This window comes from Clarias gariepinus, chromosome 5 (genome assembly GCF_024256425.1).
Source record: "Clarias gariepinus isolate MV-2021 ecotype Netherlands chromosome 5, CGAR_prim_01v2, whole genome shotgun sequence".
Classification (NCBI taxonomy): domain Eukaryota; kingdom Metazoa; phylum Chordata; class Actinopteri; order Siluriformes; family Clariidae; genus Clarias; species Clarias gariepinus.
This window is the reverse complement of record NC_071104.1, coordinates 1,627,161-1,642,500: the sequence shown is the minus strand read 5'-3', so window position 1 is coordinate 1,642,500 and position 15,340 is coordinate 1,627,161. Positions and strand designations below refer to the sequence as shown.

General features: G+C 44.0%; 10 non-coding genes across 10 annotated transcripts; 3 read left to right on the top strand and 7 right to left on the bottom strand.

Moving 5' to 3' along the window:
• The first annotated feature begins 92 nt into the window (after positions 1–92).
• On the top strand, positions 93–166 carry trnat-ugu (transfer RNA threonine (anticodon UGU)). The gene has a single exon. It is a non-coding gene; the product is annotated as a tRNA-Thr (tRNA).
• A 3,267-nt stretch (positions 167–3,433) lies between these two features.
• trnaw-cca (transfer RNA tryptophan (anticodon CCA)) lies at positions 3,434–3,505 on the bottom strand. Its single transcript has one exon. It is a non-coding gene; the product is annotated as a tRNA-Trp (tRNA).
• Positions 3,506–4,674: 1,169 nt separating this feature from the next.
• On the top strand, positions 4,675–4,747 carry trnak-uuu (transfer RNA lysine (anticodon UUU)). The gene has a single exon. It is a non-coding gene; the product is annotated as a tRNA-Lys (tRNA).
• Positions 4,748–5,353: 606 nt separating this feature from the next.
• trnaw-cca (transfer RNA tryptophan (anticodon CCA)) lies at positions 5,354–5,425 on the bottom strand. Its single transcript has one exon. It is a non-coding gene; the product is annotated as a tRNA-Trp (tRNA).
• Positions 5,426–6,597: 1,172 nt separating this feature from the next.
• Positions 6,598–6,670, top strand: trnak-uuu (transfer RNA lysine (anticodon UUU)). The gene has a single exon. It is a non-coding gene; the product is annotated as a tRNA-Lys (tRNA).
• Positions 6,671–7,276: 606 nt separating this feature from the next.
• Positions 7,277–7,348, bottom strand: trnaw-cca (transfer RNA tryptophan (anticodon CCA)). Its single transcript has one exon. It is a non-coding gene; the product is annotated as a tRNA-Trp (tRNA).
• Positions 7,349–9,197: 1,849 nt separating this feature from the next.
• Positions 9,198–9,269, bottom strand: trnaw-cca (transfer RNA tryptophan (anticodon CCA)). Its single transcript has one exon. It is a non-coding gene; the product is annotated as a tRNA-Trp (tRNA).
• A 1,849-nt stretch (positions 9,270–11,118) lies between these two features.
• trnaw-cca (transfer RNA tryptophan (anticodon CCA)) lies at positions 11,119–11,190 on the bottom strand. The gene has a single exon. It is a non-coding gene; the product is annotated as a tRNA-Trp (tRNA).
• A 1,849-nt stretch (positions 11,191–13,039) lies between these two features.
• trnaw-cca (transfer RNA tryptophan (anticodon CCA)) lies at positions 13,040–13,111 on the bottom strand. The gene has a single exon. It is a non-coding gene; the product is annotated as a tRNA-Trp (tRNA).
• A 1,849-nt stretch (positions 13,112–14,960) lies between these two features.
• Positions 14,961–15,032, bottom strand: trnaw-cca (transfer RNA tryptophan (anticodon CCA)). The gene has a single exon. It is a non-coding gene; the product is annotated as a tRNA-Trp (tRNA).
• Positions 15,033–15,340: the final 308 nt, after the last annotated feature.

Sequence of the window (15,340 nt, the reverse complement as noted above, 5' to 3'; positions counted from 1 at the left end):
GGAAATATTAGCATTGCAATCAGATTAAGTCTTGGCCAGGAGAGTCTCGGTTAAAAGTGCTGGGTCATGCCCAAGGTGCCACCCAGGCTGTTGGCACTGTGGCTTAGCTGGTGAAAGCACCTGTCTTGTAAACAGGAGATCCTGGGTTCAAATCCCAGCAGTGCCTGTTGTGAGTTTCATCTCTTGGTGCACCAGACAAGGTCTGGGTCCAACTGCATTAGGAACTCAAGGCTTAAGTGCTTGTGGGCTCAGGTTGTGGCAGGGTATCTTGCTTTCAGCCAGGATTTCTGCTCAGTTTTCATGTGTTTTCCACAGGTAGACATCTGTCCATGGAGCTCAAGCAAGGTAGCTCTATTCCTCCCACAGAAGTGAACGAACACTGGCATTTTGATTTGCAAGAATTGAATCATTTTCTGAGTAGCCGTGGAACATTTGCCTGATGTTTGCTTCCACACAAGTGTGACTTTTTATATGTGGGACGTTTCACTCTACCGACTTATATTTGGTCACATTTAAATGAAGTCAATGGCTGTCAATAAGCTAGTATATATGGATAAATATATATATATATATATATATATATATATATATACATATTTTTTTTGCTGTAAACTATATGCCAGTTGCAAATATATAACATACCTTGTGTTTGAAGTTTGTTCATTTTTGCAAGCCTGAAATCTACTGCAACAGGCATGATCTTTGGCTGCAATGAACTTGCAATGAATCTTAGCTTGATAGTCAAGTTCCTGTGCCGGAGCATTTCAGATACGAGTTTGTGGCAATATGCGAGAGTGGAAGGTGCTATGGCTGTGGTGCTGTGGCTTAGTTGGTTAAAGTGCCTGTCTAGTAAACAAGAGATCCTGGGTTCGAGTCCCAGCAGCTCTTTTCACTGTGCACTTCTGTTGCTATGCAGGTCAGACTGTTTTCTGTGGAAAAAAATTAATCTTTGCTTTATGTCTGACCATTAACAGCTCATGGGTTAAGGTCACACAATGCATAAGCTTTCTGATTAGCCAAGTTTACAGTCTTGTGTATCCTTAGGTCATTAGCTATATTGCAAATTATACATGGCCCATGTTCAGGAAGGTTACCAGGAGATGGTATTGCCACAGGTCTTCTTATCTACAGATGAATAAAATACAAACCCCTCACCTTAGAAGGAAACTTGAAGCTTCAAACATTTCCATTTCTTACCTAGGATAAGCTAGGATCCTGTCTGTCAGACCAGCTGAATCTTCTATTATGATGGCATCTAAAGACGGCTTATCAGGCCCTAACTTTTCTCAGCACGCACAGCCGGCCGAGAATGGGAAACATGTTATAGCAGGCTGAGTATGTCTGCCTAGTAATTAGGTCGGTGAGCTGTTACCTGAGCGCTGTCATCTTTTATCAAGAGGTTTACACAAACATGCATGGTCATCTTAGGGATTGGAGGTAATTTAAAATTCTGCCCACGAACCTGTTCGGAAAAGCCAGCAACACCAGTCGTCACACACAGACAGCTCATGACCTTGACGTGATTTGAACACGCAACCTTCTGATCTGGAAACAGACACACTACCGTTGCGCCACGAGGTCCTACATGGCCAGCAGTGCATGTGGCAGCACATTTTCTCTCAAGGACAAGTCACGCGCGTCATCTATTGCTCCAGGCTTCTGGAATCTGGGATAGGGCTTTTTTTGTGCAAAGGACAAAGCAAAAGCTGATTGCATAACCTGTCTGATTCCCCCGTCCATGGATATCAAGCGGGTTTTTCATGATCAAATAGCACTCCTCAGCTCAGTGTGTGAGTGTGAAGCTTGGACAACTTGAACCTGAGTCTTGTCTCATAGACTGGAAAGCATATGAGTATGGAGCAGTGTGGGACAATCTTTGGGATTATTTCACAACAGTCTTTGTGTCAGATGATGGGCATTCAGTGGCAAAGGTGGTATTAATCTCCATCTTCCGAGTTACACGGAGCCACGAATGCCCAAGATTGCACTACACACTGGACTTCAACGTATATAAATATATCTATATGTATATATGAAAATACATCACTGAAAGCTCCCTTGTGCCCGTTTTCTATGAAAGCATACAGTGATAAATTGCTGAAAGCCGATGCGGATGTCTTTGTCTGGTCCAGAGTGGACGATCCATTTGATCAGGGAAGAATGCTGGAAAAGTGTGTGTGCAAAACTGTTGAAAATGGAATGAACAGTGTCGACTGCAAACCAATCTTGACCGAGTTGGTTGTATTTCTCAGTCGATAGCGCACTGGTCTTTTGATCTCAGGGTCCATGGCTTTAGTCCATGTTTGTAAAAAAAGTAGACTTGAAAATGAGTCATGTGGTCTCCTTGTCTAGAAGGCCAACCTTCGTCGATAACGCTGATCTCTTTAAAGTTATTCACATACCATAGGCATATAAGACATTCACTTATCCTAGATAAGACTTTAGAGGCAGGGCTGTTCAGAAGAGTGATCCTGGTAACAACTTTCACTGGATGTGATGGTCAGAATCCTCTTGTTAGGGAACGAAATGTTGAAAACATGGCAGTTAAACAAAAATCTTAATGGTTCGATTGATCTCGGCTTAAATACTGGGACATGTTATCAGTCAGTGTGAAGGTTTAAAATTCTGGTGGCCAACCTCACCACCTGAAAGGGTTCACAAGTGCTTTGTTTCTTCACATGTGTCAAACAATGGACGAGCGTTGGGAAAGGATGCCTCAAACTGCTTTTTGGGAGCGATGGCACCTTTTTCGTACACTGGATAGCTCAGTCGGTAGAGCATCAGACTTTTAATCTGAGGGTTCGGGGTTCAAGTCCCTGTTCAGGCGTTACCTTCTATTGGTGCTTAGGAAGAAGAGCGTTTGGCGCAAGTTGTTCAAAGCAATTAAGAGGCCCAGCTTGGATTAAGAAATTCTCAAGAGCAGAACGTTGCAAATTGCTGACTCCTTGCCAAGTATTTCCATAATTTACCAGTGGATACTTTCTCTTAGGAGATTGTCTTATGTTCAGGAAGGTCACCAGGAGATGGTATTGCCACAGGTCTTCTTATCTACAGATGAATAAAATACAAACCCCTCACCTTAGAAGGAAACTTGAAGCTTCAAACATTTCCATTTCTTACCTAGGATAAACTAGGATCCTGTCTGTCAGACCAGCTGAATCTTCTATTATGATGGCATCTAAAGACGTCTCATCAGGCCCTAACTTTTCTCAGCACGCACAGCCGGCCGACAATGGGGAAACATGTTATAGCAGGCTGAGGATGTCTGCCTAGTAATTAGGTCGGTGAGCTGTTACCTGAGCGCTGTCATCTTTTGTCAAGAGGTTGACACAAACATGCATGGTCATCCTAGGGATTGGATGTAATTTAAAATTCTGCCCACGAACCTTCTCGGAAAAGCCAGCAACACCAGCCGCCACACACAGACAGCTCATGACCTCGACGTGACTTGAACACGCAACCTTCTGATCTGGAGTCAGACGCGCTACCGTTGCGCCACGAGGTCCTACATGGCGAGCGGTGCATGTGGCAGCACATTTTCTCTCAAGGACAAGTCACGCGCGTCATCTATTGCTCCAGGCTTCTGGAATCTGGGATAGGGCTTTTTTTGTGCAAAGGACAAAGCAAAAGCTGATTGCATAACCTGTCTGATTCCCCCGTCCATGGATATCAAGAGGGTTTTTCATGATCAAATAGCACTCCTCAGCTCAGTGTGTGAGTGTGAAGCTTGGACAACTTGAACCTGAGTCTTGTCTCATAGACTGGAAAGCATATGAGTATGGAGCAGTGTGGGACAATCTTTGGGATTATTTCACAACAGTCTTTGTGTCAGATGATGGGCATTCAGTGGCAAAGGTGGTATTAATCTCCATCTTCCGAGTTACACGGAGCCACGAATGCCCAAGATTGCACTACACACTGGACTTCAACGTATATAAATATATCTATATGTATATATGAAAATACATCACTGAAAGCTCCCTTGTGCCCGTTTTCTATGAAAGCATACAGTGATAAATTGCTGAAAGCCGATGCGGATGTCTTTGTCTGGTCCAGAGTGATCTATTTGATCAGGGAAGAATGCTGGAAAAGTGTGTGTGCAAAACTGTTGAAAATGTAATGAACAGTGTCGACTGCAAACCAATCTTGACCGAGTTGGTTGTATTTCTCAGTCGATAGCGCACTGGTCTTTTGATCTCAGGGTCCATGGCTTTAGTCCATGTTTGTAAATAAAGTAGACTTGAAAATGAGTCATGTGGTCTCCTTGTGTAGAAGGCCAACCTTCGTCGATAATGCTGATCTCTTTAAAGTTATTCACATACCATAGGCATATAAGACATTCACTTATCCTAGATAAGACTTTAGAGGCAGGGCTGTTCAGAAGAGTGATCCTGGTAACAACTTTCACTGGATGTGATGGTCAGAATCCTCTTGTTAGGGAACGAAATGTTGAAAACATGGCAGTTAAACAAAAATCTTAACGGTTCGATTGATCTCGGCTTAAATACTGGGACATGTTATCAGCCAGTGTGAAGGTGTAAAATTCTGGTGGCCAACCTCACCACCTGAAAGGGTTCACAAGTGCTTTGTTTCTTCACATGTGTCAAACAATGGACGAGCGTTGGGAAAGGATGCCTCAAACTGCTTTTTGGGAGCGATGGCACCTTTTTAAGAGCCTGGATAGCTCAGTCGGTAGAGCATCAGACTTTTAATCTGAGGGTCAAGGGTTCAAGTCCCTGTTCAGGCGTTACCTTCTATTGGTGCTTAGGAAGAAGAGCGTTTGGCGCAAGTTGTTCAAAGCAATTAAGAGGCCCAGCTTGGATTAAGAAATTCTCAAGAGCAGAACGTTGGAAATTGCTGACTCCTTGCCAAGTATTTCCATAATTTACCAGTGGATAATTTCTCTTAGGAGATTGTCTTATGTTCAGCAAGGTCACCAGGAGATGGTATTGCCACAGGTCTTCTTATCTACAGATGAATAAAATACAAACCCCTCACCTTAGAAGGAAACTTGAAGCTTCAAACATTTCCATTTCTTACCTAGGATAAACTAGGATCCTGTATGTCAGACCAGCTGAATCTTCTATTATGATGGCATCTAAAGACGCCTTATCAGGCCCTAACTTTTCTCAGCACGCACAGCCGGCCGAGAATGGGGAAACATGTTATAGCAGGCTGAGGATGTCTGCCTAGTAATTAGGTCGGTGAGCTGTTACCTGAGCGCTGTCATTTTTTGTCAAGAGGTTGACACAAACATGCATGGTCATCCTAGGGATTGGATGTAATTTAAAATTCTGCCCACGAACCTTCTCGGAAAAGCCAGCAACACCAGCCGCCACACACAGACAGCTCATGACCTCGACGTGATTTGAACACGCAACCTTCTGATCTGGAGTCAGACGCGCTACCGTTGCGCCACGAGGTCCTACATGGCGAGCGGTGCATGTGGCAGCACATTTTCTCTCAAGGACAAGTCACGCGCGTCATCTATTGCTCCAGGCTTCTGGAATCTGGGATAGGGCTTTTTTTGTGCAAAGGACAAAGCAAAAGCTGATTGCATAACCTGTCTGATTCCCCCGTCCATGGATATCAAGAGGGTTTTTCATGATCAAATAGCACTCCTCAGCTCAGTGTGTGAGTGTGAAGCTTGGACAACTTGAACCTGAGTCTTGTCTCAAAGACTGGAAAGCATATGAGTATGGAGCAGTGTGGGACAATCTCTGGGATTATTTCACAACAGTCTTTGTGTCAAATGATAGGCATTCAGTGGCAAAGGTGGTATTAATCTCCATCTTCCGAGTTACACGGAGCCACGAATGCCCAAGATTGCACTACACACTGGACTTTAACATACATAAATATATCTATATGTATATATGAAAATACATCACTGAAAGCCCCCTTGTGCCCGTTTCTATGAAAGCATACAGTGATAAATTGCTGAAAGCCGATGCGGATGTCTTTGTCTGGTCCAGAGTGGACGATCCATTTGATCAGGGAAGTATGCTGAAAAAGTGTGTGTGCAAAACTGTTGAAAATGTAATGAACAGTGTCGACTGCAAACCAATCTTGACCGAGTTGGTTGTATTTCTCAGTCGATAGCGCACTGGTCTTTTGATCTCAGGGTCCATGGCTTTAGTCCATGTTTGTAAATAAAGTAGACTTGAAAATGAGTCATGTGGTCTCCTTGTCTAGAAGGCCAACCTTCGTCGATAATGCTGATCTCTTTAAAGTTATTCACATACCATAGGCATATAAGACATTCACTTATCCTAGATAAGACTTTAGGGGCAGGGCTGTTCAGAAGAGTGATCCTGGTAACAACTTTCACTGGATGTGATGGTCAGAATCCTCTTGTTAGGGAACGAAATGTTGAAAACATGGCAGTTAAACAAAAATCTTAACGGTTCGATTGATCTCGGCTTAAATACTGGGACATGTTATCCGCCAGTGTGAAGGTTTAAAATTCTGGTGGCCAACCTCACCACTTGAAAGGGTTCACAAGTGCTTTGTTTCTTCACATGTGTCAAACAATGGACGAGCGTTGGGAAAGGATGCCTCAAACTGCTTTTTGGGAGCGATGGCACCTTTTGCAGAGCCTGGATAGCTCAGTCGGTAGAGCATCAGACTTTTAATCTGAGGGTCCAGGGTTCAAGTCCCTGTTCAGGCGTTACCTTCTATTGGTGCTTAGGAAGAAGAGCGTTTGGCGCAAGTTGTTCAAAGCGATTAAGAGGCCCAGCTTGGATTAAGAAATTCTCAAGAGCAGAACGTTGGAAATTGCTGACTCCTTGCCAAGTATTTCCATAATTTACCAGTGGATACTTTCTCTTAGGAGATTGTCTTATGTTCAGGAAGGTCACCAGGAGATGGTATTGCCACAGGTCTTCTTATCTACAGATGAATAAAATACAAACCCCTCACCTTAGAAGGAAACTTGAAGCTTCAAACATTTCCATTTCTTACCTAGGATAAACTAGGATCCTGTCTGTCAGACCAGCTGAATCTTCTATTATGATGGCATCTAAAAACACCTTATCAGGCCCTAACTTTTCTCAGCACGCACAGCCGGCCGAGAATGGGGAAACATGTTATAGCAGGCTGAGGATGTCTGCCTAGTAATTAGGTCGGTGAGCTGTTACCTGAGCGCTGTCATCTTTTGTCAAGAGGTTGACACAAACATGCATGGTCATCCTAGGGATTGGATGTAATTTAAAATTCTGCCCACGAACCTTCTCGGAAAAGCCAGCAACACCAGCCGCCACACACAGACAGCTCATGACCTCGACGTGATTTGAACACGCAACCTTCTGATCTGGCGTCAGACGCGCTACCGTTGCGCCACGAGGTCCTACATGGCGAGCGGTGCATGTGGCAGCACATTTTCTCTCAAGGACAAGTCACGCGCGTCATCTATTGCTCCATGCTTCTGGAATCTGGGATAGGGCTTTTTTTTGTGCAAAGGACAAAGCAAAAGCTGATTGCATAACCTGTCTGATTCCCCCGTCCATGGATATCAAGAGGGTTTTTCATGATCAAATAGCACTCCTCAGCTCAGTGTGTGAGTGTGAAGCTTGGACAACTTGAACCTGAGTCTTGTCTCATAGACTGGAAAGCATATGAGTATGGAGCAGTGTGGGACAATCTTTGGGATTATTTCACAACAGTCTTTGTGTCAGATGATGGGCATTCAGTGGCAAAGGTGGTATTAATCTCCATCTTCCGAGTTACACGGAGCCACGAATGCCCAAGATTGCACTACACACTGGACTTCAACGTATATAAATATATCTATATGTATATATGAAAATACATCACTGAAAGCTCCCTTGTGCCCGTTTTCTATGAAAGCATACAGTGATAAATTGCTGAAAGCCGATGCGGATGTCTTTGTCTGGTCCAGAGTGATCTATTTGATCAGGGAAGTATGCTGGAAAAGTGTGTGTGCAAAACTGTTGAAAATGTAATGAACAGTGTCGACTGCAAACCAATCTTGACCGAGTTGGTTGTATTTCTCAGTCGATAGCGCACTGGTCTTTTGATCTCAGGGTCCATGGCTTTAGTCCATGTTTGTAAATAAAGTAGACTTGAAAATGCGTCATGTGGTCTCCTTGTCTAGAAGGCCAACCTTCGTCGATAATGCTGATCTCTTTAAAGTTATTCACATACCATAGGCATATAAGACATTCACTTATCCTAGATAAGACTTTAGAGGCAGGGCTGTTCAGAAGAGTGATCCTGGTAACAACTTTCACTGGATGTGATGGTCAGAATCCTCTTGTTAGGGAACGAAATGTTGAAAACATGGCAGTTAAACAAAAATCTTAACGGTTCGATTGATCTCGGCTTAAATACTGGGACATGTTATCAGCCAGTGTGAAGGTTTAAAATTCTGGTGGCCAACCTCACCACTTGAAAGGGTTCACAAGTGCTTTGTTTCTTCACATGTGTCAAACAATGGACGAGCGTTGGGAAAGGATGCCTCAAACTGCTTTTTGGGAGCGATGGCACCTTTTTCGTACACTGGATAGCTCAGTCGGTAGAGCATCAGACTTTTAATCTGAGGGTTCGGGGTTCAAGTCCCTGTTCAGGCGTTACCTTCTATTGGTGCTTAGGAAGAAGAGCGTTTGGCGCAAGTTGTTCAAAGCAATTAAGAGGCCCAGCTTGGATTAAGAAATTCTCAAGAGCAGAACGTTGGAAATTGCTGACTCCTTGCCAAGTATTTCCATAATTTACCAGTGGATACTTTCTCTTAGGAGATTGTCTTATGTTCAGGAAGGTCACCAGGAGATGGTATTGCCACAGGTCTTCTTATCTACAGATGAATAAAATACAAACCCCTCACCTTAGAAGGAAACTTGAAGCTTCAAACATTTCCATTTCTTACCTAGGATAAACTAGGATCCTGTCTGTCAGACCAGCTGAATCTTCTATTATGATGGCATCTAAAAACACCTTATCAGGCCCTAACTTTTCTCAGCACGCACAGCCGGCCGAGAATGGGGAAACATGTTATAGCAGGCTGAGGATGTCTGCCTAGTAATTAGGTCGGTGAGCTGTTACCTGAGCGCTGTCATCTTTTGTCAAGAGGTTGACACAAACATGCATGGTCATCCTAGGGATTGGATGTAATTTAAAATTCTGCCCACGAACCTTCTCGGAAAAGCCAGCAACACCAGCCGCCACACACAGACAGCTCATGACCTCGACGTGATTTGAACACGCAACCTTCTGATCTGGCGTCAGACGCGCTACCGTTGCGCCACGAGGTCCTACATGGCGAGCGGTGCATGTGGCAGCACATTTTCTCTCAAGGACAAGTCACGCGCGTCATCTATTGCTCCATGCTTCTGGAATCTGGGATAGGGCTTTTTTTTGTGCAAAGGACAAAGCAAAAGCTGATTGCATAACCTGTCTGATTCCCCCGTCCATGGATATCAAGAGGGTTTTTCATGATCAAATAGCACTCCTCAGCTCAGTGTGTGAGTGTGAAGCTTGGACAACTTGAACCTGAGTCTTGTCTCATAGACTGGAAAGCATATGAGTATGGAGCAGTGTGGGACAATCTTTGGGATTATTTCACAACAGTCTTTGTGTCAGATGATGGGCATTCAGTGGCAAAGGTGGTATTAATCTCCATCTTCCGAGTTACACGGAGCCACGAATGCCCAAGATTGCACTACACACTGGACTTCAACGTATATAAATATATCTATATGTATATATGAAAATACATCACTGAAAGCTCCCTTGTGCCCGTTTTCTATGAAAGCATACAGTGATAAATTGCTGAAAGCCGATGCGGATGTCTTTGTCTGGTCCAGAGTGATCTATTTGATCAGGGAAGTATGCTGGAAAAGTGTGTGTGCAAAACTGTTGAAAATGTAATGAACAGTGTCGACTGCAAACCAATCTTGACCGAGTTGGTTGTATTTCTCAGTCGATAGCGCACTGGTCTTTTGATCTCAGGGTCCATGGCTTTAGTCCATGTTTGTAAATAAAGTAGACTTGAAAATGCGTCATGTGGTCTCCTTGTCTAGAAGGCCAACCTTCGTCGATAATGCTGATCTCTTTAAAGTTATTCACATACCATAGGCATATAAGACATTCACTTATCCTAGATAAGACTTTAGAGGCAGGGCTGTTCAGAAGAGTGATCCTGGTAACAACTTTCACTGGATGTGATGGTCAGAATCCTCTTGTTAGGGAACGAAATGTTGAAAACATGGCAGTTAAACAAAAATCTTAACGGTTCGATTGATCTCGGCTTAAATACTGGGACATGTTATCAGCCAGTGTGAATGTTTAAAATTCTGGTGGCCAACCTCACCACTTGAAAGGGTTCACAAGTGCTTTGTTTCTTCACATGTGTCAAACAATGGACGAGCGTTGGGAAAGGATGCCTCAAACTGCTTTTTGGGAGCGATGGCACCTTTTTCGTACACTGGATAGCTCAGTCGGTAGAGCATCAGACTTTTAATCTGAGGGTTCGGGGTTCAAGTCCCTGTTCAGGCGTTACCTTCTATTGGTGCTTAGGAAGAAGAGCGTTTGGCGCAAGTTGTTCAAAGCAATTAAGAGGCCCAGCTTGGATTAAGAAATTCTCAAGAGCAGAACGTTGGAAATTGCTGACTCCTTGCCAAGTATTTCCATAATTTACCAGTGGATACTTTCTCTTAGGAGATTGTCTTATGTTCAGGAAGGTCACCAGGAGATGGTATTGCCACAGGTCTTCTTATCTACAGATGAATAAAATACAAACCCCTCACCTTAGAAGGAAACTTGAAGCTTCAAACATTTCCATTTCTTACCTAGGATAAACTAGGATCCTGTCTGTCAGACCAGCTGAATCTTCTATTATGATGGCATCTAAAAACACCTTATCAGGCCCTAACTTTTCTCAGCACGCACAGCCGGCCGAGAATGGGGAAACATGTTATAGCAGGCTGAGGATGTCTGCCTAGTAATTAGGTCGGTGAGCTGTTACCTGAGCGCTGTCATCTTTTGTCAAGAGGTTGACACAAACATGCATGGTCATCCTAGGGATTGGATGTAATTTAAAATTCTGCCCACGAACCTTCTCGGAAAAGCCAGCAACACCAGCCGCCACACACAGACAGCTCATGACCTCGACGTGATTTGAACACGCAACCTTCTGATCTGGCGTCAGACGCGCTACCGTTGCGCCACGAGGTCCTACATGGCGAGCGGTGCATGTGGCAGCACATTTTCTCTCAAGGACAAGTCACGCGCGTCATCTATTGCTCCATGCTTCTGGAATCTGGGATAGGGCTTTTTTTTGTGCAAAGGACAAAGCAAAAGCTGATTGCATAACCTGTCTGATTCCCCCGTCCATGGATATCAAGAGGGTTTTTCATGATCAAATAGCACTCCTCAGCTCAGTGTGTGAGTGTGAAGCTTGGACAACTTGAACCTGAGTCTTGTCTCATAGACTGGAAAGCATATGAGTATGGAGCAGTGTGGGACAATCTTTGGGATTATTTCACAACAGTCTTTGTGTCAGATGATGGGCATTCAGTGGCAAAGGTGGTATTAATCTCCATCTTCCGAGTTACACGGAGCCACGAATGCCCAAGATTGCACTACACACTGGACTTCAACGTATATAAATATATCTATATGTATATATGAAAATACATCACTGAAAGCTCCCTTGTGCCCGTTTTCTATGAAAGCATACAGTGATAAATTGCTGAAAGCCGATGCGGATGTCTTTGTCTGGTCCAGAGTGATCTATTTGATCAGGGAAGTATGCTGGAAAAGTGTGTGTGCAAAACTGTTGAAAATGTAATGAACAGTGTCGACTGCAAACCAATCTTGACCGAGTTGGTTGTATTTCTCAGTCGATAGCGCACTGGTCTTTTGATCTCAGGGTCCATGGCTTTAGTCCATGTTTGTAAATAAAGTAGACTTGAAAATGCGTCATGTGGTCTCCTTGTCTAGAAGGCCAACCTTCGTCGATAATGCTGATCTCTTTAAAGTTATTCACATACCATAGGCATATAAGACATTCACTTATCCTAGATAAGACTTTAGAGGCAGGGCTGTTCAGAAGAGTGATCCTGGTAACAACTTTCACTGGATGTGATGGTCAGAATCCTCTTGTTAGGGAACGAAATGTTGAAAACATGGCAGTTAAACAAAAATCTTAACGGTTCGATTGATCTCGGCTTAAATACTGGGACATGTTATCAGCCAGTGTGAAGGTTTAAAATTCTGGTGGCCAACCTCACCACTTGAAAGGGTTCACAAGTGCTTTGTTTCTTCACATGTGTCAAACAATGGACGAGCGTTGGGAAAGGATGCCTCAAACTGCTTTTTGGGAGCGATGGCACCTTTTTCGTACACTGGATAGCTCAGTCGGTAGAGCATCAGACTTTTAATCTGAGGGTTCGGGGTTCAAGTCCCTGTTCAGGCGTTACCTTCTATTGGTGCTTAGGAAGAAGAGCGTTTGGCGCAAGTTGTTCAAAGCAATTAAGAGGCCCAGCTTGGATTAAGAAATTCTCAAGAGCAGAACGTTGGAAATTGCTGACTCCTTGCCAAGTATTTCCATAATTTACCAGTGGATACTTTCTCTTAGGAGATTGTCTTATGTTCAGGAAGGTCACCAGGAGATGGTATTGCCACAGGTCTTCTTATCTACAGATGAATAAAATACAAACCCCTCACCTTAGAAGGAAACTTGAAGCTTCAAACATTTCCATTTCTTACCTAGGATAAACTAGGATCCTGTCTGTCAGACCAGCTGAATCTTCTATTATGATGGCATCTAAAAACACCTTATCAGGCCCTAACTTTTCTCAGCACGCACAGCCGGCCGAGAATGGGGAAACATGTTATAGCAGGCTGAGGATGTCTGCCTAGTAATTAGGTCGGTGAGCTGTTACCTGAGCGCTGTCATCTTTTGTCAAGAGGTTGACACAAACATGCATGGTCATCCTAGGGATTGGATGTAATTTAAAATTCTGCCCACGAACCTTCTCGGAAAAGCCAGCAACACCAGCCGCCACACACAGACAGCTCATGACCTCGACGTGATTTGAACACGCAACCTTCTGATCTGGCGTCAGACGCGCTACCGTTGCGCCACGAGGTCCTACATGGCGAGCGGTGCATGTGGCAGCACATTTTCTCTCAAGGACAAGTCACGCGCGTCATCTATTGCTCCATGCTTCTGGAATCTGGGATAGGGCTTTTTTTTGTGCAAAGGACAAAGCAAAAGCTGATTGCATAACCTGTCTGATTCCCCCGTCCATGGATATCAAGAGGGTTTTTCATGATCAAATAGCACTCCTCAGCTCAGTGTGTGAGTGTGAAGCTTGGACAACTTGAACCTGAGTCTTGTCTCATAGACTGGAAAGCATATGAGTATGGAGCAGTGTGGGACAATCTTTGGGATTATTTCACAACAGTCTTTGTGTCAGATGATGGGCATTCAGTGGCAAAGGTGGTATTAATCTCCATCTTCCGAGTTACACGGAGCCACGAATGCCCAAGATTGCACTACACACTGGACTTCAACGTATATAAATATATCTATATGTATATATGAAAATACATCACTGAAAGCTCCCTTGTGCCCGTTTTCTATGAAAGCATACAGTGATAAATTGCTGAAAGCCGATGCGGATGTCTTTGTCTGGTCCAGAGTGATCTATTTGATCAGGGAAGTATGCTGGAAAAGTGTGTGTGCAAAACTGTTGAAAATGTAATGAACAGTGTCGACTGCAAACCAATCTTGACCGAGTTGGTTGTATTTCTCAGTCGATAGCGCACTGGTCTTTTGATCTCAGGGTCCATGGCTTTAGTCCATGTTTGTAAATAAAGTAGACTTGAAAATGCGTCATGTGGTCTCCTTGTCTAGAAGGCCAACCTTCGTCGATAATGCTGATCTCTTTAAAGTTATTCACATACCATAGGCATATAAGACATTCACTTATCCTAGATAAGACTTTAGAGGCAGGGCTGTTCAGAAGAGTGATCCTGGTAACAACTTTCACTGGATGTGATGGTCAGAATCCTCTTGTTAGGGAACGAAATGTTGAAAACATGGCAGTTAAACAAAAATCTTAACGGTTCGATTGATCTCGGCTTAAATACTGGGACATGTTATCAGCCAGTGTGAAGGTTTAAAATTCTGGTGGCCAACCTCACCACTTGAAAGGGTTCACAAGTGCTTTGTTTCTTCACATGTGTCAAACAATGGACGAGCGTTGGGAAAGGATGCCTCAAACTGCTTTTTGGGAGCGATGGCACCTTTTTCGTACACTGGATAGCTCAGTCGGTAGAGCATCAGACTTTTAATCTGAGGGTTCGGGGTTCAAGTTCCTGTTCAGGCGTTACCTTCTATTGGTGCTTAGGAAGAAGAGCGTTTGGCGCAAGTTGTTCAAAGCAATTAAGAGGCCCAGCTTGGATTAAGAAATTCTCAAGAGCAGAACGTTGGAAATTGCTGACTCCTTGCCAAGTATTTCCATAATTTACCAGTGGATACTTTCTCTTAGGAGATTGTCTTATGTTCAGGAAGGTCACCAGGAGATGGTATTGCCACAGGTCTTCTTATCTACAGATGAATAAAATACAAACCCCTCACCTTAGAAGGAAACTTGAAGCTTCAAACATTTCCATTTCTTACCTAGGATAAACTAGGATCCTGTCTGTCAGACCAGCTGAATCTTCTATTATGATGGCATCTAAAAACACCTTATCAGGCCCTAACTTTTCTCAGCACGCACAGCCGGCCGAGAATGGGGAAACATGTTATAGCAGGCTGAGGATGTCTGCCTAGTAATTAGGTCGGTGAGCTGTTACCTGAGCGCTGTCATCTTTTGTCAAGAGGTTGACACAAACATGCATGGTCATCCTAGGGATTGGATGTAATTTAAAATTCTGCCCACGAACCTTCTCGGAAAAGCCAGCAACACCAGCCGCCACACACAGACAGCTCATGACCTCGACGTGATTTGAACACGCAACCTTCTGATCTGGCGTCAGACGCGCTACCGTTGCGCCACGAGGTCCTACATGGCGAGCGGTGCATGTGGCAGCACATTTTCTCTCAAGGACAAGTCACGCGCGTCATCTATTGCTCCATGCTTCTGGAATCTGGGATAGGGCTTTTTTTTGTGCAAAGGACAAAGCAAAAGCTGATTGCATAACCTGTCTGATTCCCCCGTCCATGGATATCAAGAGGGTTTTTCATGATCAAATAGCACTCCTCAGCTCAGTGTGTGAGTGTGAAGCTTGGACAACTTGAACCTGAGTCTTGTCTCATAGACTGGAAAGCATATGAGTATGGAGCAGTGTGGGACAATCTTTGGGATTATTT